Genomic DNA, 24,823 nt, shown 5'->3' with positions numbered 1-24,823 from the left:
ACAAGTGAACATATACCAACACATCCCAATGAGTAGACAGGGCGAGGCTGGGAGGATTCTCAGACAAAGGGTCACCAAGGAACGGGAAGCAATCCCCCACACTATCTACACCATATTATCACCCTGCATGAACTGAGCCACTTTTTCACTTCGCCATTGTTGCTGTTCTATTCCCATAACTCCATCCACTGAGTTTTTAAAAATTACTATAATCCTGCTCTTTATTTATTGCTCTCTTTATCTGAGAAAGTATCACTTGTTACTAGAACTTTCTAATGAATTCTAAAATCATTTTTTCTAGAGTAGTTTTTTCGTCTTTGCAAATGTCTGAACAGGGGTCTCCAAGCCCCTCGATCATAGTTACTTGCTCTCCAACACTAGGAACTAAAGTAGCCGTCCTGGGACCGTGTTAGTTAAGGCTAAGGAATAATAATAATTATTATTATTATTATAGGAAGAGGGTAGGTAAAGAAGAAGAAATAGACATGGAAGAGGAGGAGTGAACATATATTGCACACTTATGAGTGCCAGGCATTGCAGTAAGCACCTTTAGGGACTCGGTGGCTAACACTTTCCTCAAGCAAGTTAGAGACACTGGGAGCTGTAACTTTATTATCCACCCACATTCAGGGCCGCTGCTCACTCCTACACGCCCCTGCAAGTACTTTGTTTGATTGCACAAAATATTACTGACTATTTTCATTTACACAAATAGCTTTCATTTATACCTAATCACCATGTAGCACAGAGATGATTGTGTGTTGATTAACTCTGCCTTAAGATTAATTTCGACGTTAAGCTTCCCATTATTTTCAGACTTCCTGGTTTATTGTTTCTACAGAATTGATTGTCTACTTAAACTTAAAAATAATTAGAGAGAACATCACACCCTGGCATACTAGGCTATCATACAGATGGCACACAGGTCCCTCCCCAAGCAGCAGAGGATAAATGGATATTCCGAAGAACTGATCTTAAGGTATCTGGGCATCCTTTTTGAAAAGGAAAGAATATTAATGTCACGGAGATATATAGTATGGTCTAATTGCATTTTTAAGGTTCTAAATAGAAAGATGGACAGGAAGATACTGTGGAAGAATACCAGCACTAAAGTCCAAAGCCATGGCCAGCCTGCCTCCAACAACCACTAGCTACGATACCATAGGGAAGTAGGGGCGTGGGGTTATGTAGGGGGAACTAACATTTGTTGGATGTGAATAAGTAATAGTTCTTCCAGATACTGTAGGAATAGTAATGATAGTAATACAGAAACAAGATATCCTCTAAAGAGCTCTTTCAATATCATATTTAATCCTTGGAATAACCCTAAGGCACGGGTGCTATTATCATCCTCATTTTTCCAGAAGAGGAAACCAAAGCTCAGAGACGCTAAGTAACTTGATAAAGGGCAGGTTGATCATTCATAAGTAATCTGGATTTGAATCCAGGTCTGTTGGGCATCAAAACTCAAGGTCTTTCCAGTGCTAAGCTATCTTCAAGGTTAAGTCATCCCTAGTCTCCAAGAATCTCAGCTTCCTCATTTGTAAAGTCGGATAATAAATTTTGCTTAAAACACAAGGTCTTGTAGGAGGCCCAGGAGGACCACACACCTGAGAGCTCTTTGTAAAATGCCAGTAAGTGTTAATTTGTTAGAGACTTGGGTCTACCTGTTTTTATTTTAAAAATTAGGTAAACTTTCCTACCTGCCTCTCTTCCTCCCTTCCTTCCTTCCCTTCTCACTTTTTCTGCCTTCCTTTCCTTCCATTCCTTTTGTTCACCTCTTTTGCTCTTTCTCTGCTTTCTTTCCATCTTCTGCCCTCACCCCCACCCTTGCCTGGCTTAGGAAAGAATGAACCAGGGAGCTCAGGACAGCATGCGTTTTAATTAGTCATCTATGATTCACTGCGAGATGGCTTTGTTACTCTGCAGACAGAAGGAGACCTGAAAGTTTGTCACCTACACAGAGCTGGTTGCACACCTAGTGGGGGCTCAGAGCATAATTGCTAAATGATGGATGGTACTGTTGTTCTTTTAAGGGTACTCACTGGATAGATGTGAGCAATTTCCTTTTAGGGGATCATTGTCATTCTCAGGCACCAACCTGGAATGCTCCTACAGAAAAACTGGACTTCTGCCCTTGAGAGGGTGTAGTGGATAAGGCATAGCATCTGTGATCAGAGGATCTAGATCTGAGCCCCAATTGGGCTACGTGTTTGCTATGTGACCTTGGGAAAGTTATTTAGCCTCTCTGAACCTTGATTTTCTCATCCCTAACATGTGTTAGAGATGTATTAGATGAAGTAATAGAAACTTTGTAAACAGTGCTTATTAATCTGGATTATAATTATGTATTTTTTCAGCAATGGGGAGAGGACAGGGTGAAAGGCAGTGGCCTGAGCCCCTAGAAACACTTCCTCATAGGTAGTATCTACAGAGGGCTCACCTGGCTTCTTCTGGGAGGTTCACTTATAGTCTTTCATCATTTTCGTTAATTGGAGTAACAAGCACAGATATCACTTATCAGAACTTGCAGCCCAAACACCTGCACCTGAGACAGAGGCAGTGAGGCTGGGGGCAGATGGGGTAAATTCCAGTGACTGTGCTGTGGAGAGGGGGGCCATTTCCCTGTAGGTAACTCAACAGTGGCTCAGGGAAATAATGGAAGAAGGAAGAGGCAAGTGTCCATTATACATAATTAGCAATCACATTGCAATCCTGGCCCACACGGATTCAAAAGACTGTTGCCCGGGGCGCCTGGGTGGCTCAGTCGGTTAAGCGTCCGACTTAAGCTCAGGTTATGATCTCGCAGTCCGTGAGTTCAAGCCCCTCGTCGGGCTCTGTGCTGACTGCTCAGAGCCTGGAGCCTGTTTTGGATTCTGTGTCTCCCTCTCTCTGACCCTCTCCCATTCATGCTCTGTCTCTGTCTCAAAAATAAATAAACGTTAAAAAAAAACAAAACAAAAGGCTGTTGCCCTTTTATAGTGTCTTCCTCCCTGCCTCCTCTCCCAACTGCCCAGACACTCGTTTCAATCTGACTTTGAGGAAGCAGGAATGCTGAGACACCCAGGGAGGTTTGCCCCAGGGACCCTCTTGCCCCTGACTATCAGGGCAAGCTCAGATCTCCAACATCCTTAGTTACAGAAATGGCCACTTTCATGCTGAGAAAGGAGTGCTATCCTCGAGCATACGCTGAACTTGGGGTTAGAGGACAGGGAACTCTGTTCAGGCCCTGCCGCAAAAATGCTGTGTGACTCTGGCAGGTTGCTTAATCTTTCTGAGCCTCAACTTACTTCCTTCCAGTAAAATGGAGATATGAATACCTGTCCTGACTTCCTTACTTTGCTGATATGAGGATCAAATTAAAAAACAAAAACAAAACAAAACAAATCATGGGAATAAAAAAAGTCTGTTAAAATATTCATTTTTAGGAGAACAATAAAGATGTTAAAAGCAATAATAGGCTAGCTGTGCACATAGCAACGTGGCTGGATCTTCAAAACATAGCCCTGAACAAAAAAATGCAAAAGACATAATGAGCTGTATAACACAAAACAATTCACATACATTAAAATACACATGCTCACAAAACAATCATGCATGTTTTTCAAAGATTCAACATTAAACAAATTAGAATGGTAATAGTACTAAGGAACGGGGATAAAATGAATGGATGAATGAACGAATGGCAAGAATTCTTCATGGACGAGTAGTGACAGTGTGTGACATCCGATCCTCATATCAAGTAACTTCAGGACACTGAAACCCAGTGGGATCTCCAGCGGGGGAAGCTTGTTTACTAAGCATCAGCTCTGTGAAGAGTATTGACAACACTTTCTCCGACAAGGCAGCCTTGTCGCTCGTTCTATTCGCTTGTTCTATTAACGTTTGTTAGGCATCTACAGCTGGCCAAACTGTGCCAGTTACTAGGATTAGAGAGCTTGAAAAAAATAGATCCTACCCTCCTGCGCCCTGGTTTACAGACCAGGAAATGGAAGATTACACTGGGAGTGCCAGTGCCTGACAGAGGTGAAGACAAGTGAGCCCAGGGGAGTCCCCCTGGGGGACTGGGGGCCTGAACTGAGGCAGCGGCCACGGGGATGGAGAGAAGAGACTGAGGTTGTGAGACAGTAAGAGAAAGAACCCGGGAGTATGCTGACTGGTGTCTGACTGGGGATGGGGGTAGAGGAAGCTGAGAGAGGGTCAGGGATGATGTCGCAGCCTCTGGTCAGGAACCGAGGTAGCTGACATTCCATTTTCAGGATAGGATATCCAGGAAGATGGACAGGCTTGGGCAAGCAATGGATTCTGTTTGGGGAGGGTGAGGTATAGGGTGCAGCTGGTACAAACACACACACACACACACACACACGCAAGGAGGGAGAGGGCTCTGGGATGGAAACAGGTGCATTTGGCAGCACTGGAATGTAAAGCCACTGGAAGAATGGACACATCGGGAAGGGGTTAGGGGTGGAAAGAGAAGGCAGCCAAGAATGGACTGTTCATTTAAGGGGAGGGAGGAACTGGAATCCGTGAGGGAGGAACAGAAGATACTGGAGAAGAGAGTAAGCGAGTCCTAGAAATCAAGGGCGGGGGTGGGGGTGGTTCAAGCAGGAGGAAGCGAGGGTTGGCAAGTAATGCGAATGGGCCAAATAACATGAAGACTGAAATCAGTAAAGCAACCAAAAGGTCACTGGTAACCACGAGTGGATCCACACAGCAGCAGATTGAGAAACAAAGACAGAAAGTAGACGCAACAGGTGTGGAAAAGTCCAGAAATCTGGCTCGAAAGGGAAGGAAGGAGAGAGAACCGTGCCCCGAGGGAATTAAGGATGGGCCTTTCCAAGGATGAGAACAACTTGAGTATCTACAGGGGGAAAGAATGTGGAAGAGAGGAAGAGGCTGCAGATGTAGGAGAGAAGACAAAATTGATGGCAGGGGTCCCTGGGGAAGGCATGGGGTGCAGGGCACAGCTGAAAGGGTTCCCATGGATTAGAGAAGGGCTACCCCTTCCCCGAGATGCAGTGACTTTCCCAGCTCTCCTAAAATGATACTGCAAACATAGCTCCCTGCTCCCTGTAAAATAAGGCTGGCATCTGTTACTGAGATCACTGTGAGGTTTGTTCCATTTCTTCATTTCCTCTTCCCCCAACTTCCTCCAATAAGGGCAAGAACTCAGAGGTGCCCGAGAGGCGAGAGGGAGGGCCAGGGGCCCGGAGCCAGGAGAAATGGGGACCAGACAAAGGACTCCAGCCTGTAGTGAATGTAGACATCCGCATCTCATTATCCTCAATGCAATGCTTCCGTGGACCAAAAGGCAAGCTGAGAATCTTCGCTAAGTTGTGGGGACACTGTCCTGGCTTCTTTATGGTTTAAACCCATTCTCACTTACTCTGCCTCCCAACTCCGGAACTACCTCTCAATTTTTTGCTTACTCCTGCTCCTTTGCCTTTGGCGTTCTTCCATTTCTGCCCCTGATTCTTGGCTCTTCCTCAAGAGTGTTTTCTGGTATTCCATACTTGGACACTCTAGTTTTTGTCTGTCTCAGGTAAAGGGATTTGAGGTGGTTAGCAAAGATATATTGACTATAACAAGATTTTTCTTTAATGAGATCATAAATGAGAAGAAAAAGCAAAGTTAGAAGAAATAGGAGAAATCCAAGAGTAAGGTGCAAATGCCAAAAGTACATTCCATCCATTTCTGCACACTTTATTTTAAATGGTCATGGAGTGAGTTCTGAGCTTCCTGGCAACTAATGTAAAGAGGAAACATGAGGTATGCAATTCAGTGTGCTTTTAAATAAAAACAAATGTATTAAAAATCCAAAAGAATTCAGGATGAAAGAGAGGCAAAGGGAACTTCCAGCATGAGAATAAAGGAAAATCCCAGGGTATTAGCCATGCAGCAGGCCAGGAGAGCACAGGAACATTCCAGGAGCTGTCTCCAAACAGCCTTCTCCATGGGAGGAAACTGGATGGAATACCTGATATGTTTGAAAGTATTGCAAAGTTTAGACAACGAAGGAGAAATTCAGCACGAAGTAATGAATAATTCATGGAAATTAAGCATAATGACAGGACAATTATTATTAAAAATACCCAGCATGTTTTTAAAGTACAAGAAAAGTAAAACCAGTAACTGCCATGCATAGGATTTTTGCACTCTTAATAATGTAATCATCAGAGATCAACATAAATGTTGATCAAATTTGTGCTATAATAGATTAAGAAGAGGAGAAGAAAATGACTATGAGAGACAGTGTTTTTTATTTAGTCTCTAACTTTTGAGGTTATTTCTATTTCTCACTGTAAAAATGAAAAGGTGGGAAGTCATTAGATAAGGCCTAGAACAGAAAAATCAGGAAGTCACTGTAGAAGCTTGTTATTTAGAGGTATGAAAGTGAGTACCAAAAAAAAAAAAAAAAAAAAAAGAGCTATGGAAGTTGAGGCCAGAGGATCCACTTCCAAGATGGCACTCACACAGCTGGCCTGTTGTTGCTGGCTATAGGCAGGAGGCCTCCCTGCCTCCCCACATGGACCTCTCCACAGGGGTGCTTGAGTGGCCTTACAACATGGTGGCCAACTTCCCCCAGAGTGGGCAGTATAGGAAATATCCTGGTGGGGGCTACAGTACCTTTCATGACCTGGCTTCAGAAGTCACACTCCATTCTTCCAGGTATATCTTACTGGCTACACAGGTCAGCCCTATTCACTGTGAAAGGTGACCACACAAGGATATGAGTCACCAGGAGGCCAGGATCCCTGGAGCCTGCCACACAACTATTCAAAAAGTAGAAACTTGCTAATGAAGTGAACCTATAAGTACATCATTGTTAGGACAGTGGCATAGCAGTAAAGCCCTGTTCCAAAAAGCTAGCCAACCAGAGACCAGGATCAATGTGTCTGGGTATTCGGCTCTCTGAAGATCTCTGAAGGTCTGACTTACCCATGGATAAGACCTAGGGAATCTAGATGAATGGTGGGAATGCATGTCTTTTGCCTCCATTAATGCAATTTTTGCAACCGAGCATTTGATAAATGTTGAACTGCTGGGAGCTCAATGTTACACTAGCTGACAAGTACATGTAGTTCAGCTCCTCCCTGTTACCAATTAAGGGCAGATCCACATTCTTTATTTAATAGGCTGAGCTGGAGATGGGCTGTCATCCACGTGGGAAAGTTCAGGAGCCCCACTGGGACACATGCGTGGCTGGAAGGAGAGCGTCTTGAATGTAATACCTGGCCTACACGCAGACAGCTTTGGCATTTAGGGCATTCCAACTTTAAATCTCACACCCCTCCTCCTTGCCCAGGAGCAGAAAACTGCTCATTCTCTCTTTTATTTTATTTTTAAAATTTTAACATTTATTTATTGTTGAGGGACAGAGAGAGACAGAATGTGAGTGGGGGAAATGCAGACACAGAATCTGAAGCAGGGTCCAGGCTCCGAGCTGTCAGCACAGAGCCCAATGGAGGACTAGAACCCACGAACCGTGAGATCATAACCTGAGCTGAGGTAGGACGCTTAACCAACTGAGCCACCCAGGTGCCCTTTCATTCTCTCTTTTAAAGTTCTATCAACCATGGGGCGCCTGGGTGGCTCAGTCAGTTAAGCGTCCGACTTCAGCTCAGGTCATGTTCTCACGGTCCGTGAGTTTGAGCCCCGTGTCGGGCTCTGTGCTGACAGCTCAGAGCCTGGAGCCTGACTCAGATTCTGTGTCTCCCTCTCTCTCTGACCCTCCCCCATTCATGCTCTGTCTCCCTCTGTCTCAAAAATAAACAAACATTGGGGCGCCTGGGTGGCACAGTCGGTTAAGCGTCCGACTTCAGCCAGGTCACGATCTCACTGTCCGTGAGTTCGAGCCCCGCGTCAGGCTCTGGGCTGATGGCTCAGAGCCTGGAGCCTGTTTCCGATTCTGTGTCTCCCTCTCTCTCTGCCCCTCCCCTGTTCATGCTCTGTCTCTCTCTGTCCCAAAAATAAATAAACGTTGAAAAATAAATAAATAAATAAATATTAAAAAAATTTTAAAAATAAAATAAAAATAAAGTTCTATCAACCTTCTGAAGTCCAGCTCAAAAGCTCCCTGTACAACAAGCCTCCCTCACCTCCTCCATACGTGCTCTTTCACCTCCTCCAAACCAGTGTCCCAGACTCCCAGCCCCTTCTCTGCCCCCTTAGCCAACCTTCCTGACCCATACTTAACGACAGAGAGGAAATTAACCAAGACTGAGGAGTAAAGGTGGGTACAGAGTGTAATGAACAAGGCGTGCAGGTAAGTATTGACCCCACCAAACTCTGCCATCTTATTCAGATATAGGACACCCCTCATTCAAATACCACTGGGTCAGCTTGTACCTTCTCAGGCCTCAGATCCATTCACAAGCAACCCTTGTCACTTCTGACTCTACAAAGTGTGCCTTTAAGAAAAGAATGATTCTGGGGGCGCCTGGGTGGCTCAGTGGGTTAAGTGCCTGACTTCAGCTTAGGTCATGATCTCGCGGTTTGTGAGTTCAAGCCATGCGTCGGGCTCTGTCTGTGCTAACGGCTTGGAGCCTGGAGCCTGGAGCCTGCTTCGGATTCTATGTCTCCCCCTCTGTCTCTGCCCCTCTCCCACTTTCTCTCTCTCTCTCTCTCAAAAATAAACATTAAAAAAATTTTTTAAAGAAAAAAGAAAGAAAAGAATGATTCTGGGAGTTCAAAGACCCCAACAAAGAATATCCACAATTTTTGGTGTTTGTTCAGGCATATTTTTCCCCCTGAAAAAAAGACTATAGTTTTCATCATGTTCTCAAGACCCAAAGAGGTTAAGTATCCTTGTCAGAGGACAAAAATCAGGGCCTGTAGGCCAGATGTGGCCCCCTGATGTTGTTGGTTTGGACGGCACAGTGTTTTGGGGGGGGAGGGGGGTTGGCAACATTTAAATGTCAGAGAATTTTACACAAAAATAGTTATTTCTAGGTTTTTTTTTTAATTATTATTGGAAAATGAGACAACCCTGAGCCCACATTCCCTGGTGGCAGGAATTGACTAAACCAGGACAGCAGTTGTCCTTCAGATGGCGCATGGGCTCCCCAGAGTCCCCAACAGACCAATTTCTTTTTGACTAGGCTGCCTTCTTGACCCCAGTTTAGGTCCTGTGTTTTAGGTCTTCAAAAACGGGTGATGTTGCGCTCCCAGCAGTTGGTTTTCACGGACTTCAGGCCAGGCTCTCTCCAAGTTTACTTTAACGGTCTCCTCCTGGCACCTCGCTCTCACACGGGAGCGCACCCTCCCTCACACTGGCTGCCTCCAAATGTAGATGTTTCCTTACCTGCAGAGGGACCTACCTGAGCAACCGCCCCGCCCCGCCCCTCCTGGCCCCGCCCCCATTCCTGATTGGCGGATGGGCTCGGGGGAGGGAGGGAACCAGGCAGGCTCCGCCCCTCCTCTGCTTCCGGCCCATCCTCCCTGCTCTGAGCCCTGTGCCCATAGGACATGCGTTTGGCTGGGTCTCAGGCCCTGTGGGGCAGGTGCTCCTGGTGAAGGACCCCGTTTTGCTCCACATGTGAGAGCTTTAGCAGGTAATTAAGGTAAAACTTTGTTCTCCATCAGTCTACACATTGCCCGTTGTCTCTCTTTAATCCCGAATCACACTGCCTTTCACTTACCAGCAGGGTTACCTTAGGCAAGTCAATTCATCTCTTTTCTGCCTCAGTTTCCTATGTGTAGGAAGGGGATGATAAGACTGGTGTCACCTAGGGATGCCTGGGTTGAGCGACCAACTTTGGCTCAGGTCATGATCTCACAGATCGTAGGTTCGAGCCCCACGTTGGGCTCTGTGCTGGCAGCTCAGAGCCTAGAGCCTGCTTGGGATTCTGTGTCGCCCTCTCTCTCTGCCCCTCTATCACTCGCACTCCGTCTCTCTCTCTCTCTCTGTCTCAAAAATAAACATTAAAAAACATTTTTTTAAAGGACTGGTGTCTCCATCAAGTTGTCATGAAGAAGAAATGTGACAATCCAGTTTTTAATGCTTACCTTGCCTAATATCCAGAACATAGTAAGGACTCAATAACCGTAACCTATTATGATTTCCAACCTCAGTGTTTTAGAAGTAAAACCAAACTGAGTTGGAAAAATCCTCCTAGTCTTCCCTCTTATGTATCTCCTCGTTCTCACAGGACTACCATGCTCAGAACACTTCTGACAACAGATGGGGGGGGGGGGGGCAGGCATTTCCCCCACCAAGCAGTTCTCTGTAACACCAGCTGGGTGGCCTACAGTTTAACTCAGTTCGGATGTGATCTACCTAGAGATAGCATCAGATCCCACAGGTTAAGGGCTCGGTCCCCCGAGATTGCCCTCACCCCACTTCAGATGCCAGGTTGTCTTCTGACAACCTGTGCTTCTGACAAATCAGCTACAAACCAGAGACTTCCACAGCCCCTTCTTCAGGTTTAATTTGCTAGAGTGCTCACAGAACTCAGGAAAACAGTTTGCGTTTATGTGGTTTATCATAAAAGGGTATGATAACCCTTTCATGGGTTATCACCCAAATGGAAGAGAGGGACATCCAAATGGATGGTCTAGGAGGATAGCACAGGGGCTTCTGCCCCATGGAGTCGGAGTGCATCACCCTCTTGGTATATGGATGTGTTCACCAATCTGGAAGCTCTCTGACAGAAGCCCACACTACTGGTATTCCATGAAGGCTTCCTTAAATAGACATGATCAGTTATTAACTCCATTTCTAGCCCCTCTCCCCTCTCTGGAAAATGGGGGGTGGGGCTGAAAAATTCCAACCTTCTAATCACGACTTAGTCTTTCTGGTGACCAGCCCCCATCCAGGAGCCGTCCAGGAGGCCACGCAGAATGACCTCATTACAACAAAAGATGCTGCTGGTGTTCTTATCGCTGAGGAATTTGCAAGGGTTCAGGCGCCCCTGTGTCAGGAACTGGGGGCAAAGATCAACGTACAGATTTTCCATTATCTCACACAAACCAAAACAAGGAAGCCAAAAACAAATAGAGAAACACAGATTGTCTCTGGTTGGAGTGCCCCCCCCTTCCTCCCTTCTCTGGCCTCTGAAGTGGCTCCAGGAAACCCCCCGAGGTCCACCGGACATAGTTTAAAACCACTGCGGTAGCCCTCCACTGACCCCGTGCTGGAGCCAGACATCTGAGAGTCATTCTTGATCCCTCTCCCGTCCCTCCCACCATACTCAGTAATCACAGGTCCCGTGAACAGTCTCCTAGATTTCTCTCCATCTCTCCTCTTTTCCCAGCCCCACTGCTATTGCCTCCACCTTCATAAGTTTTTACTTTCACCCATAAATTCAGTAATTCACTCATTTAGCCAATATTTATTGATACCTACTATATGCCAGGCACTGAGGAGACACCTCAGAGACAGCAGTGAGCAATATTTCTCTTAAGGAACTTCCCTGCCCTCAAAGAAATTCCATTCTACTGGAAGGAGACAGAAAATAGATAAGTAAAAGATAAAGTGTGGGGGATGGAAAAAAAAATCATAGGAGTAGAAGGTGGAGGGACTATTTGAAAGGCTTCATTGAAAAGAAAATTTCAAAGGCTTGAAGGAGATAAGGGAGTGAACCACGTGAACCTGGAGGAAACCCATTGCAGAGAAAAGAAAGAGAAGGTGCAAAGGCCCTGAGGTCAGTGTGCTAGGCATGTTGAAGGAGCAGCTAAGCAGGTCAATGTGGGGCTGGACCAGGAAAGGATGAGTGGAAGATGCAGTCACAGAAATAAGGGATCAGCCTGTGAGGGCCTGGTAGGTCATTGTAATGCTTTTGGTCTTTACTCTGAGTGCAGTGGGAAGCCTTAACTGAGACTTACCCATTTTCACCTGCCTTACTGTCATAGCCTCCTATCTGTCTTCCCAGACTCCCCTTCCACCCTGCCTGCCCCACCTGGCAGTGCTGCCCGAGCCAGCTTTCTGCAGGCCACACATCATTCCCATTCTTAACACGTTTATCAGGTAGGTCCCCATTGTTGCCAGAAAATGTCAGTTTCCTTGGTGAGGTTTTAAAACTTTGTGATTTGAGCTTAGTTAGACCCACCTCTCTAATCTTTCTGCAGTCAATACCCAAGGAGCACCCCCTGCCCTCAATAATATGGAACAGATTCTAATTGCCTGTATGGGCCCCTGCCTCTGACCCTCTGCTCCAGCTGCTATCTCTGTGTGCAGAGATTATCCCCCTTCGCTTCCTCTCTGCTGACTGCTCCCGTGCTTCCCCAAGGACCTTGGAGGGGGACGAGAGCATCCACGTTCCCGAGAAAGTACCATCTTGCGCTTATCTCCACTCCAGCGCTTTTCCAAACGTCTTCTCATTGCCCACCCATTCGTCCCGCTGCCCTAGAGAGTTCTCTGAAGGCTGGGCGTGCCCTTTTCATCTCTGTATCTCCAGCAATCGGCACAATTCTTTGCACGCAGTAGCAGCTCATTTAAATTTTAGCTTAAAAACAAATGATCTCTTCCCTATCTTCTTCAAACCCAACCCATTAAAGCTAGAATTCATCTTTCCTCTGCTCCTAAGCACCTCCTTGCATTCGATTTTGAGCAGTTATCACAGTGCGACCTTCCTTAGTTATGTGTATACCCGTGTTATAACCCCTCCCGGGTTATAAACTGACCAGGAACATTGGAATCAACACAACACCACCTAGAATGATGCCTCTCATGGAGGGATTCTAACCAAATCAAGAGTGTGTAGGCTTTGGGATAGGGCTTCTGCATCTTGACTTCCTGGCCTGTGTGGCCTTGGCCAGTTCTTTCACTGCTAAGCCTTTTTCTCCTTTTTTTGGAAAATGGGGGTGGTGGTAAGGGTGATGCCTATTTCAGAGCACTGTTGAGGGAGTTAAATGAGCGGCCAGGCGGGGTTTGTCATTGATGAAGGGCTTAACAAAGGCAGCTGTAATCATGCGAGGCACGGTGTAGTATTTCTCAAACTGTTGAAAGTTGAGTCTCGCTTAAAGGAGGGAACCTCTCATAGGATCCCTGAAAACACATATACAAAAATACTGGCTCAAAATAAGCTTTGTTTTTATAAATGGAGTAAAAATGTTGTAAAGCTTATTGTGTCGAGAAGTCAATATTAAAGCAGTTCTTGAAGAACGTGCCGAAGCTAAGACCGTCCACAGACCCCAGTCTGAGGAGCCTTTGTTTACCAAGTGGACTCAGGGCGGAGCCAAAGTCAGGGGGAGGCAGAGGCCACTTCTATGGCCAGCAGTGTGGTTTCCTTCCAGGGGACATTCTTTGCGGTGGTCTGAAGAGACAGAGCCTTCTGTTCTTCCCACTCGGGAGGGACTAGGGAGGAGCAGCCCAAAGGCCAGTGGTTTGCCCCCTGGCAATTCCAGCCTGGTGTGGGTCCAGCCCACGGGTGTGAGCAACCTCCCCCTAGACCCTGGAGCCAGCAGGGCCTTGCACAAGACTAGAGGGGGAAATTGACTGTGGGCAGAGGCAGAAAGAAGTTCAGGGAAAACAATGTAACTGAGCAATTTTCTATCTCCAGCAAATGGAAAAATCGCCAAGGCAAGAGGGGGTCTTCCAAGCAGAGACCCATGCAATTAAACATAAAGAAGGACCCTCTGGGCCCCCCTCCCAGCCTGAGACCCTGCAGGGGCTGAGGATCCCTTGGGGTGCACTGAACAGCCGCTCTCTAAATGCATTTTCAACCCCACGCTGCCCAGAACACATTCTTCGCCTCCCCTCTCCCCTGGCAGGATCCTGTTTCTGGGAGTCACCCTGGCCACAGACCCAGAGTGGAAACATCTGGAGATTTCCCAACTTGCATTTCAAAGAGATCTCGAGAGTTTCCTCCCCATCTGCAGCATATGGCAGCTCCCCCCACTTAGACAGGCTGAGGCCTCCGTAGTAAACACACCAACCGCTCACCATTTCCCCTCCCCAAATCCTAAACAGAAGTCTAAATGATCATGACAGATATGGGCAGGCTCGTTCTGCGAATACAAATGGAGATCCTTTACCTGCAGGATGGGGCTGCAAAGGGCCATGGGCAGCGGCCTCTCTGAAGCTCTGTTTTCTCATTGGAGACCCTTAGTGGAGGCTATCAAGCTTGGAATGTCATTTGCTCTTCCCAATGGGCTTTGGAAAGAGTACAGACATTAAGCCAAGCCTAGCACCCTAAAATGTTCAGGCATACAGTGCCTGAGTAATGAGAGGAAGCAGCTCCGGGGAGCTCCCCTCCCTGGGGCCGGCAGATCCCCTGGGGCAGCGCTGGTGGGGGCAGAAAACCTGGGACCAGCCTCTGCCAGGGAGGAGTTTTGGTCTAGTGGAGAAACCAGCTCAAAGTCACTGCAGTGTCTGCAATCAGAACCTAAAGAGAAACTCAACGGCATGTTAACTAACTAGAATTTAAATAAACATTTGGAGAAAAAAAATAATAAAATTAAACAAAAAAGGAAGAAAGAAACTCAACTACTGACCCGCAGAGCCCAAGAACACAGGCGGGGCTTCCTTGTCCTCTGTTATTTCTTTTACCCCTTCCCCGGGCCTCCTTCCTCCCTTCCCCACTGTAAATTGGAACCATTTCCCAGAGAGAGTTTGGCGATGTGTGCCAAAGTTCTCATTAAGTCTGACTTCTAAGAATCTACCCCAGGAAAACAATCTGTTTCGTCTTAAATCTGTAAGTGTTCTCTTTGAAGTGTTATTCCGTAATAAATATAAATGACCCAACAGAAGGGATTGAGTAAATTATAGTATTTTTGGACACTGGAATACCATAAAATCTTAGAGAAAAAAATATGGGGAAAAGTTCATATGCATGCCATATTGAGAATTTTTTAAAAGCATTTTCCAAAACACCATCTCGAATGATATAAAGAAGCAAAACAAATTTTAAAAAACTGTATCCAAAAAAAAAAGACTGGAAAGATATTTTGTGTGTGGGGGGTATATGGATGATTTTTTTTCTTCTTTGTACTTTTTAAATTGTCCACAAGTAACATGCATTATTTTTTTTAAGTTTATCTTTTTATTTTGAGAGAGAGAGAGAGAGAGAGAGAGAGACAGTGCAAGTTGGGGAGGAGCAGAGAGAGAGAGAGAGAGAGAGAATCCCAAGCAGGCTCTGAACTGTCAGCGCAGAGCCCGATGCTGGGCTCGAACTCACAAACCTCGAGATCATGACCCACGCCAAAATCAAGAGTCGGACACTGAGCCACTCGGGCACCGCAACACACATTATTTTTAAATCAGCGTACAAAAACAGTAAATTGTCCACCTTTCTAAAAGACAGCCACATACTTTATCCAATACACATACTTACAGAGCAGAGTTCTTATTACTTTGCCTCCTGAGAAAAGCCAGAGTTGGAAAAGGCAGGTGAACATTAGGGCAGGTCATTGATCGAGGAAAGAATCATTGGTGGGGCCAGCTAAATAATTTGCAGGATCCAGTGCAAAATGAAAGCAAGGAGCTCCTTTCTCAAACATTAAGATTTTTGAGACAGCAAGAGCCGAGCATTAAAACAAGTGCAGGGACCTTCTGAGTGGGGAGCCCTCTGCCAGTGCAGGGGTCTCATGTCTGGGAAGCCAGCCCAAGTCAGTGACCTGACATGACAGGTGAGGGTCTGCAGCCCTGCACCATGTCCGGAGGAACTGGCAGGAGGTCCCACTGCTTCCTCACCTGTTGCTGAACAGATTTTCATTCTTCATGAGTCCAATTTCCCAGCAATCAACCTCTGGGACAGTGGCATACTTTACCATATATATATGCAAATCAGAAGCCAACCAAGATTACTTAAACCCTGGATCAAAACCTCCTTTTTTTTTCCTTTAAGGTGACTGCTTATTTATTCTATTTTAAGGACACCAGAAAGATGCCAACCCATTTTCTACCCTGAAATTAATGACAGTCCCTACTGAGAACAGAAGTATTTTCTTTAAAAAGCGATTTTTGATTATTTTCTTTTCAGAATCATCAAGAACCTTGATTTGCGGAGTATTATGGTCTTTCCCTGGTCCAAGATCCCCCCTCCCCTTTTTTTCCAGTCCCTTCTTTTGGGGAGCAGAAAGGAAATTCATTAACAAATTCACCACAGAGCATTATTCATTCCACATGTCTCACTCCGAGGTTTTTTAATATCAGGAGTTCCAGTAAATCACCCGTGAATTGTGATCACATGAATCTAACAAGGCTCACAGAGCAGCATCCCTGCTAATGACCAAGCGAGGGCAAGGTTGGGGGAAGCATGTTGATTTCCCTTTTCTGAGGGGGAGCAAACTCATTAACTAACCCTTGTATTAAATTATGTGCAAAGCAAATCTCTCCCTTTGCAACCAGTCCCAGCAGCCGCCTGCTGCAGAAATGCAAACAAATCAGATTCAAACTAAGCCAGACACCTGCCTGAGCCAGAGCTTGTGAAAAATGGATGCAGAGTTGCTTGGGCAGAAATGCACACACTAAATTTCTTCTTCCTCTAGCTTCTCGACGAGACTTCACCTGAGCCAAGTCAGGGGTGGGGTAGGGATCCAGTTCTACTCCTCACCCAATGACCAGAAGGACCCCTTTCATTTCTTTTTTTTCTTTTTCTTTTTTTAAATAGTTGTTTTTCATTTTTAAAAAAAAAATTCTTTTTTATGTTTATTTATTTTTGAGAGAGAGAGATAGAACAGAGCAGGGGAGGGGCAGAGAGAGAGAGGGAATCTGCCTCTCTTCAGAATGTGAAGCAGGCTCCAGGCTCTGATATGTCAGCACAGAGTCCAATATGGCACTCAAACCTACGAACCACAAGATCATGACCGGAGCTGAAGTCAGAGGCTTGACCGACCTAGCCACCCAGGTGCCCCCCCCCCCCCCATTTCTTAACATGCAGGATGTGAAAGTTTGCCCTATGGCCAGCCATCCCAGGTTCTTTGAATCTCTTCTCTCTTGACTTTTCCTCTTTTTTATCTTGCTGAAAAGTGGAACAAAGATTGAATATTGGAAAACACTATAAGGGGCATCTGGTTCCACTCCTCTCACATTTGCATCCTCTGTAAAGCCCCATCCAACATTCATTCAGCCTTTACCACCTCCAGGAACAGGGAGCTCACTACCACCAAAGATAATACAAAACATTCTGGCACAGGGCTAACTATAATTTCCTCTCTCTTTTTGGAACTCTCTCCTTTTGTGTAATTAACTTGTACTGAGAGCACCTTTTACACTTTGGGGCCAAGTATTATCCCTTTTCCTTATGGTGACCTTTCTGACGTTTGAAGGCAGGGCTCTTATTTCCCATAGGCCTTCTCAGTGGGTGTGAGCTACTCCATTGCCCAATGAACTTGGCCCATGACAACCTGTTGGAGCCTCAGTTGTCTTACTTGTAAAGTGGAAGATAATAACATCTACTTTTCAGGGGATAAAAAGAATGCATGCAGGGTACCTGGGTGGCTCAGTCAGTTGAGCATCCGACTCTTGATTTCAGCTCAGGTCATGGTCCCAGGGTCATGGAATTGAGCCCCATGCTCCATGCTGAGTGTGCAGCCTGTTTGAGATTCTCTCTCTCTCCCTCTGCCCCTCTCCCCTGCTCACTATCTCTAAAATAAATAAATAAGGGTTTAGGCTTTAAAAAAAAGAATGACTATACCCCAATGTTTATAGCAGTACTATCAACAATAGTCAAGCTATGGAGAGAGCCCAAATGTCCATTGACAGATGATTAGACAAAGAAGATATATGTGTGTGTGTGTGTGTGTATGTGTGTGTGTGTGTGTGTGTGTGTATATATATATATATATATATATATATATATATATATTCGTACAATGGAATATTACACAGCCATCAAAAAGAAGGAAATTTTGCCGTTTACAATGACATGGATAGAGCTAGAGTGTATTATGCTAAGCAAAATAAATCAATCAATCAGAGGAAGACAAATACCACATGATTTCACTCATGTGGATTTTAAGAAACTAAGCAGTAGAACACACTGGGTGGGGGAAGAGAGAGGAAACAAACTATGAGAGACTCTCAAAGACAGAGAACAAACTGAGGGAAGATGGAGGGAGGAGGGTGAGGGTGCGTTTAATAGGCGGTAGATATTAAGGGGGGCACTTGCGATGAGCACTGGGTGTTGTATGTAAGTGATGAATCACTGAATTCTACTTCTGAAACCAATAGCGCACTCTATGTTAACTAACTAGAATTTAAATAAAAATTTGAAAGAAAACAAAAAAGAATGCATGCAGACATCTCACAGGAGCTTAGCACATGGCAGGTGCCTAATAAGTCATAGCACCTCTAAATATCGTCTTCCCCTAGGGCAGAAGGGAACACTGCTTCTGCGTTCTAACCACAGCGGAGTGACACAGGACTGTTTCCCCCCAGCACGCTAATGCTGGGCTTCTACTAATTCGGCCTAAGAAGTACCATCTTTTGGAGCAGCCACACTTCATAGTACCTGCTTGCATAAACCTGATATCAACCAAAATCCCTGAAGCCTTTTTGATTTAAACCTGTTGCACAATTGGAGGCAATTTATGTTCTCATAGTCCACACCTCTGCTCGTGCTAGTCCTTCCTCCCGGAACGTTCTTGATGTCCAGTCTTCCCTCCCTCCAAGGCCTACCTCACACGTCACCCCTTTTAGGGAGCCTCTTCAAATCTCCCTCATGGAAGTCTGACCACTTCCTCCTTGGAGTTCTTATGAAGCACCCTCCCTTCAAGGTACTAAATGTCAACCACCCGTGCAGTCTTAGGGAGCTGAGGGAAACGTGTGCCTTATTATCACCATCCTACCTGTAACCCCGCCCCGTGCCCCCACCTCACCTGAATTGTCAGCTCCTGAAGCACAAAATGCATCACCGTGTCCTTCTCGACCCCCAGCGCAAACCGGCTCTCATTAAATACTTGTTGGTGGGACCAGTAGTTTCGAGGGTTAAGTGAGACCGTGCCCTGCGGGTGCAGAGGGCTCTGGAAGCAGTGCTGCTGTTTATTATTTCTCTGTGGTGGCCCGCCCCAGAGGTGGGTGCCCTGCAGAAGCCACAGCCCAGAGCACATGTGAACTGTGGGGGCGTCCGGAGAATCTGGGCCCCAGGGCATGCAGGGCTGGCAGCAAGGTCCCCGGAAGAGCTGCAAAGAAAATGGCGTGCAAAACAAAAGATCGCCTCTGGGTTCTGGCCCTCAGGCAGCTGGCCCCTGGCACGTTTCCACATTCCGGAGAGGAGCGGCTGCTTCTGGAGAGCTTACACCTGTGAAAAAACCCCCGTGTCTGGGGCACTTGCCTCTCCAGCTCGTGGAGAACATCCCTGCGGGGAGAGGACAGCCCCCTGGACGGTAAAGACCCTCCTTTCTCTCTGTGGGCCTTTATGCCTGTTTTCCACAAGCACTCCCTGAGCACTAGGTACTGACGCCATAAAGGGGAAGTTCCTGTCCTGGCTCTCGAGGGGCTGTTTCCCCACAGACAAGGCAGTTTCACAGCTAATCCGGGGGGATGGGTCCGTTAACAAATAGTGACTTACAGTGACTGACTCCGTGTGTGGGAGCCGGGAGAGACCCTTGGAGAAGGTGGTCAATCGGAAGCCTCTTGCAATGGTCCAGTTGAGTGATGGCAACAGCAGTGGCAATGGTGTGGGGAGGAGCCTGCCTGGGGGTCCCTCCGGCTCAGGCTGAGGTGCCTCCGGAAGCTGCCTCACCTCTCCCCCAGGCAAGGCTAGGACAGAAGGTCCTCCTATCCCATAATCCCACCACAGTGTAACATAGTTGCCTGTTTATTTATTCATCCCTTTATCCCACCGGTCCCCAGGCTGTGAAGACATATCCATATCCGTCTTATTCAATATTGTAAATAAGCATGTAGGACATAGTAAATACTGCATCAATATTCATAACATTTTTAATTAATCAATCATCTGTCCCAGTTGGCTCTGACATTGAAGCGTTCCCACAGATGTTGCCTCTCACATGGGCAGCATTCAGACTTCAGCGTCTCTCAATGGCCTTCCTGACTCCAACCTGCATCTCACCCTGATTTTCTTCCTGCTCCGGGAACTAGGCTTTGGGCTTCGCTCTGCTCTCTCGTGGTGTTCCGAACCATGCACTCTGAATGCCTTCTTTGGCTTTGTATTTCCTGCCTGCTGATGACCACTTACAGCAGTTCAATCCCATACAAGGTCCAGGTAAGATAGACTTCATATCCCCTTTTTGAGTCTGGGATACTTACACGTTCCCTTTGTTTGTAATAATCGACTCCCCTAATTACGACTGTTCATCCACACAGCATCCCTTTGCTCCTTGCCAGATAGGCTCCTCGGTCTGTCCTGTTCCTTGTCTGCCCAAAACCCGGCACAGACACGAGACACTGATGCTAATTTTGAAACAGGTATTGTGAGCGGCTGGCATTTGTGTGCTTCATGATTTACAAAACCCTTTCACATACATGATCTCATTTAGTCATCACACCATCCCCGGGAGGGAGGTATTGATATTGCCTACAACTTGAACTTGATGTCTGCTCCGTGCCCTTCTGCTGCACTGCCCGCGGCGAGGCTGAGCCAGCTGGTGCTTTCCAGACGTGAATCAGTTCAAGTGCTGAGCTGCCCGAGTTGCCCTCATTAAAAACCCACAGAACATAAATCCCAATTTACGGCTGGTAATCTATCTGCAACTTACAGGCTTTCAATTGATTATTGAAAGTTGTCTAAATGAGATTACTCCTATCTCAGTTTAAAATCCAATGATACAACTAACATTTCCCCTATGTCTCCCCTTACCTACTGAATTATTATTAAACTAGTGTGGATACCTTTACTAGTTTATAACAGTAAAGAATACTTCACCTTGATCAGGACTCAGGAGGGCTGGCAAGGACAGAGAGAACAAGAGAAGGGAATTCACTAGGTCATAATCAGAAACGAGAGGAGAAATCCACATCTATGTGTGTTTACCTCCCCTACGCTGGGAGAGAAAAGTACTTAAGAATCCAGGTCACTGGATAGAGATTCCAGGGGATAGAAGCCAGTGCATTCCTCGGCCATTACCAGCCACTACCATCACCTGCTTCACTGAGTAAACTAGTCATGCCATGCGTAGAAGGCACTAGAAAGGGTGCAGTGAGTTAGAAAATACTTGCATGACTTTAGCGGGTGAGACCAGATGACTTTAGACAACTTCCAGCTTAAAAGAGGCTGTGCTTCTGGTCTGTGGAATATTTTGCAACACTCCTTGTGACTCCCATAAAGGTACCAACTTTAAATCCTTCAAAGCCCTTCACTCTTGCTCCAGCCTAGAGAGAACAGCCAATTAGAAAGCGATGCCGATTCCTCTAAGGGATCCAATCCAGTTCTCCAGGAAGAACCGATAGGTAGCAGTAAGAGAAGAGAAGAAGAAGAGAAGAAACATTAAGCGGAAAAGCATAGTAGCCACATTCTATTACAGCCTAATTGGTTCCGAAGGCATCATGGCAGAGCAGCACAGTAGGAATTGATGTTAATAACAACAGAGTCACCAAGAGAGATTAAATCATGAGCTGGTCACTCAACTCATTTACAAGGTACTTATTAAACACCTAGTAAGTATCTGACTCTGGATCCAGGGATAGAAAGATGGATGAGGTACATTCCCTGCCTTCAAAAGGCTCTCTCGACTTCAGTTTCTCCAGCTGTGAAATGAGGGAGCCAAACTCAGTGATTCCTAAGATTCCTTCCTAGAGGTCCCAACACATAAGCTTTATGTATTAGGGCTTGAACCTCAACAATCCTAAGAGGTGGTAATCCGGGTCCCATAATCCTGTTTTGCAAATGAACAAACCGTGGCTCAGAGGGGTTAGTGTCTGGCTCAAGGTCACACAGTTGATGAGGAGCAGAGAGGCAGGACAGTCAGCCCCATGGACCAATCACACCCACTAGAAGGGTCTTCTCCTCACCCCTGGGCTCTCTCTGCACTATCTTCCTTCCTCCAAAAGGGCAGGCCAAATAGGTGGAGAACAGTCCAGAACAGTCCATGCATCTGACAAGTGCATGGATTTACCCATCTGGAATACAACATTCAGCAGCTACAGAACAAAAACCATGTGCAACTGGACAGCAATAAATATCCGGAAGACCCAATACGAACAAAATGGCATTGAAGGATCTGTCAAGATCAACAGCAAGGTAAGTCAAAAAAGTCAATAGTGATGTCTACCAGGGACACATGCTGAACAGCTATGAAACAGCTCAAAGGTATCTTTGAGAGAAAATGTGGTCGAAGGAAAAAGGCAGCTTGGGAGTACTGTGTTAAAAAAAAAAAAAAAGAAAGAAAAGAAAAGAAAAGGAAAAGAAAAGAAAAGACAACTAAACACCAAACACACACATTGCCGCTGGCAGAGTTGTTTCAGCACAGAGAAAAAGGGGTGCTTTTTCCATACACCCTGCTTTTTTCCCTGACAGCAGGCGCAGGATATCTGTCAACCCCGCTGTTACCGGTAATGCAGAGATCTATGGTTGGGCAACAGGTGGCATGTCTTTCTACAGACAATGTACAAATGGAGAGAGAAGGCAGTCAGAGAGCCACTGGATCCAGACAAATGGTTTGTAACACCAGAGATGGCCACCCCCCATGATAAGACAGCAAGAATCGGCCCCAGGGAATGAGCTTGGGTTAAGCATCTTTATTATCCTGGATGCTCTCTTAGCTGTTTTAAAACATGGGCTCATCCATGCCTCCGGGGTGGGTAATATTCCCTGAAGCCCAGAGAATGGATTCGCTTAGGCTTACCTGGCTATGGAGTTGCACAGCAAGGATTCGAACTCAGCCTGAGTTCAGAGCCCCAGCTGGTTCCACTCCTCCCACAGCCTCCAAGCCATAGGTTCTGCCCCAGTACTTATTAGCTCTGTGGACTTAGACAAACCCCTTGGCTCCCGAGACCAGCTTATCTCAGAATTGTTGTAAAGATCAAAGGAGACAAAATGCACGAGCACATTGCTCTCTGCAAAGACTCTCCTGCAATCATGACGACATTGCTAACAATAACGACACTTACCAAGCACCTACTATGTGCCAGGCATGGGGCGCACTGCTTTGCAAGACTCGTTTTATTTACTTCTCACAATAATCTGTGAAGTGGTACTATGACACACATTCTAGGAGTGAAGAAATGGAGGCTCGCAGGGGTGAAGTAAGGGGCAAGCAGCAGGGGCCAGGCTGGGTAGTGAGGGGGGGGGAAGGGGGGGAGGGGTGAGCAGCATAACCTACTCCAGAGCCCTCACCAGGAACCAGATGCTGAACAAGAAAGGTCTTCCCACTACCTTCTGTGGTTTTATTGCCTTCCTCCCCTGTGGCCACAGGGCTTAGATGCACTGGCCTAGTTTGAGACTTTCCCCTTAGATGCTGGAGCGAGAAATTGTCACTGTGGGAAGTCCTGTGTGATCTGCAGTTGAAGGAGACTGCCTTCAGTTTTTATCTGTAGCTTGTCTTTGTCCAACTGAATTGAAAGATGCTGCCGAGGACATTTACCGCTTGCTGGGGATGTGCCCCTCCTGCGTGAGGTCCCGAGTTGGGAGACAAATAGGCCCAGAGCTCCGAGGGTTCACAGTCGGGTGGGGGAACCTGTACTAGTATTTTTCTGAGCCCCATCTATGAGCCGGGCTCTGTGTTACGTCCCGGGGACACAAAGACGAGCAAGATACAATACATTGTGATGCAGGCCGCGATGAGGATGTGCCCAGGTGAATCGGAGCCCAAAGGAGAGGCACCTGACCCTTTTGGGTGGGAGTGGAACAGGTTCCAAGAGCCTCCCCAAGGAAGTGGGGTTTCAGAGCTCTGTACTGACTGTCCACACTGCTAAAGAGTTTCCATGTATATAACCTCTCATCCTCACAGCAACAATCCTATTGGGCAGATATTTTTAGTTTATAGATGAGGTATTAAGTAACTTGCTGGAGGTATCACAGCAGTAAGTGGCAGGGCCTGATGCTGATCCCAGGAGCTCGTACTCCAAGCTCACCAGACTCTAAAGTTTGTGCTCTTTCTAACATGCAGGGTTGCCGCAGAGAACACTGGGCCAGCAGCACTCCGCTGGAGACAGAAACAGCCCACCATGGATGAACACAGCAGGGAAGGGGCACTGCCCCGCCATCTGGAAGGTGATGTGGAGAAGGCATCACAGGCCCGCACAGGTTCTTTCATTGTTCTGGTGCGTCCTCTGGGTCATGGACGGGGAGGAACACCCTGGAGGGTCAAGGCCACCTGCCCAGCAGTCTAGACCAGGTGAGTGTTTTCGGTGGTGAGGTAAGGTGAGGATGAGGCACCATCTTTGGGTTGTAAGAAATTGAAACCCACTCATACTAACTTGAGAAAAAGAAAGAAAAGAAAAACAAACACGCGGGGCGCCTGGGCGGCTCAGTAGATTAAGCGTTCGACTTCGGCTCAGGTCATGATCTCGCGGTTTGTGGGTTCGAGCCCCGCGTCAAGCTCTGTCCTGACAGCTCGGAGCCTGGAGCCTGCTTTGGATTCTGTGTCTCTGGCTCTCTCTGCCCCTCCCCTGCTTGTGCTCGGTCTGTCTCTCTGTCTCAAAAATAAACAAACATTAAATTTTTTTTTTTTAAAGAAAAACAAACAAGAAAGGGAGTGTTTCTTTAAAGAAGTCAGGCATTTCGCAGAACCCAGGCTAGAAGTGCATTGTGAGCACAGGGGGGATAGAGTGGGGGGGACATCATTCAGCGGCTGTCTCACCCAGTCTCCACCCTGTTCATCTTTCCTCTCTGTAGTCTGGCTTTCGCTGCCTCTGGTAGGTAGCAGGGCCGAAGATGCTTCCAAACACCTTCTCAGATCTAACATCTCTGAGCTGCCATTCTAAATCCCCAGGAGACAATGTGATTTGTTCCCCTGGGGCCACAAGGCTAAGGCC

General features: G+C 46.6%; 2 long non-coding RNA genes across 2 annotated transcripts in view; one reads left to right on the top strand and one right to left on the bottom strand.

Moving 5' to 3' along the window:
- Positions 1 to 19,629, bottom strand: part of LOC109502540 — a 112,205-nt gene extending 92,576 nt beyond the window's left edge. Inside the window, exon 1 of the long non-coding RNA XR_006582886.1 lies at positions 18,766 to 19,629. This is a non-coding gene — a long non-coding RNA (uncharacterized LOC109502540). The remainder of the gene's footprint in view (positions 1 to 18,765) is intronic.
- Positions 19,630 to 19,711: 82 nt separating this feature from the next.
- LOC109502541 lies at positions 19,712 to 24,323 on the top strand. Its single transcript, XR_002745033.2, has 3 exons — positions 19,712 to 20,114; positions 21,899 to 22,088; positions 23,967 to 24,323. It is a non-coding gene; the product is annotated as an uncharacterized LOC109502541 (long non-coding RNA).
- Positions 24,324 to 24,823: the final 500 nt, after the last annotated feature.

Source organism: Felis catus, chromosome C1 (genome assembly GCF_018350175.1).
Source record: "Felis catus isolate Fca126 chromosome C1, F.catus_Fca126_mat1.0, whole genome shotgun sequence".
Classification (NCBI taxonomy): domain Eukaryota; kingdom Metazoa; phylum Chordata; class Mammalia; order Carnivora; family Felidae; genus Felis; species Felis catus.
This window is presented reverse-complemented; position numbering and strand designations above follow the sequence as displayed.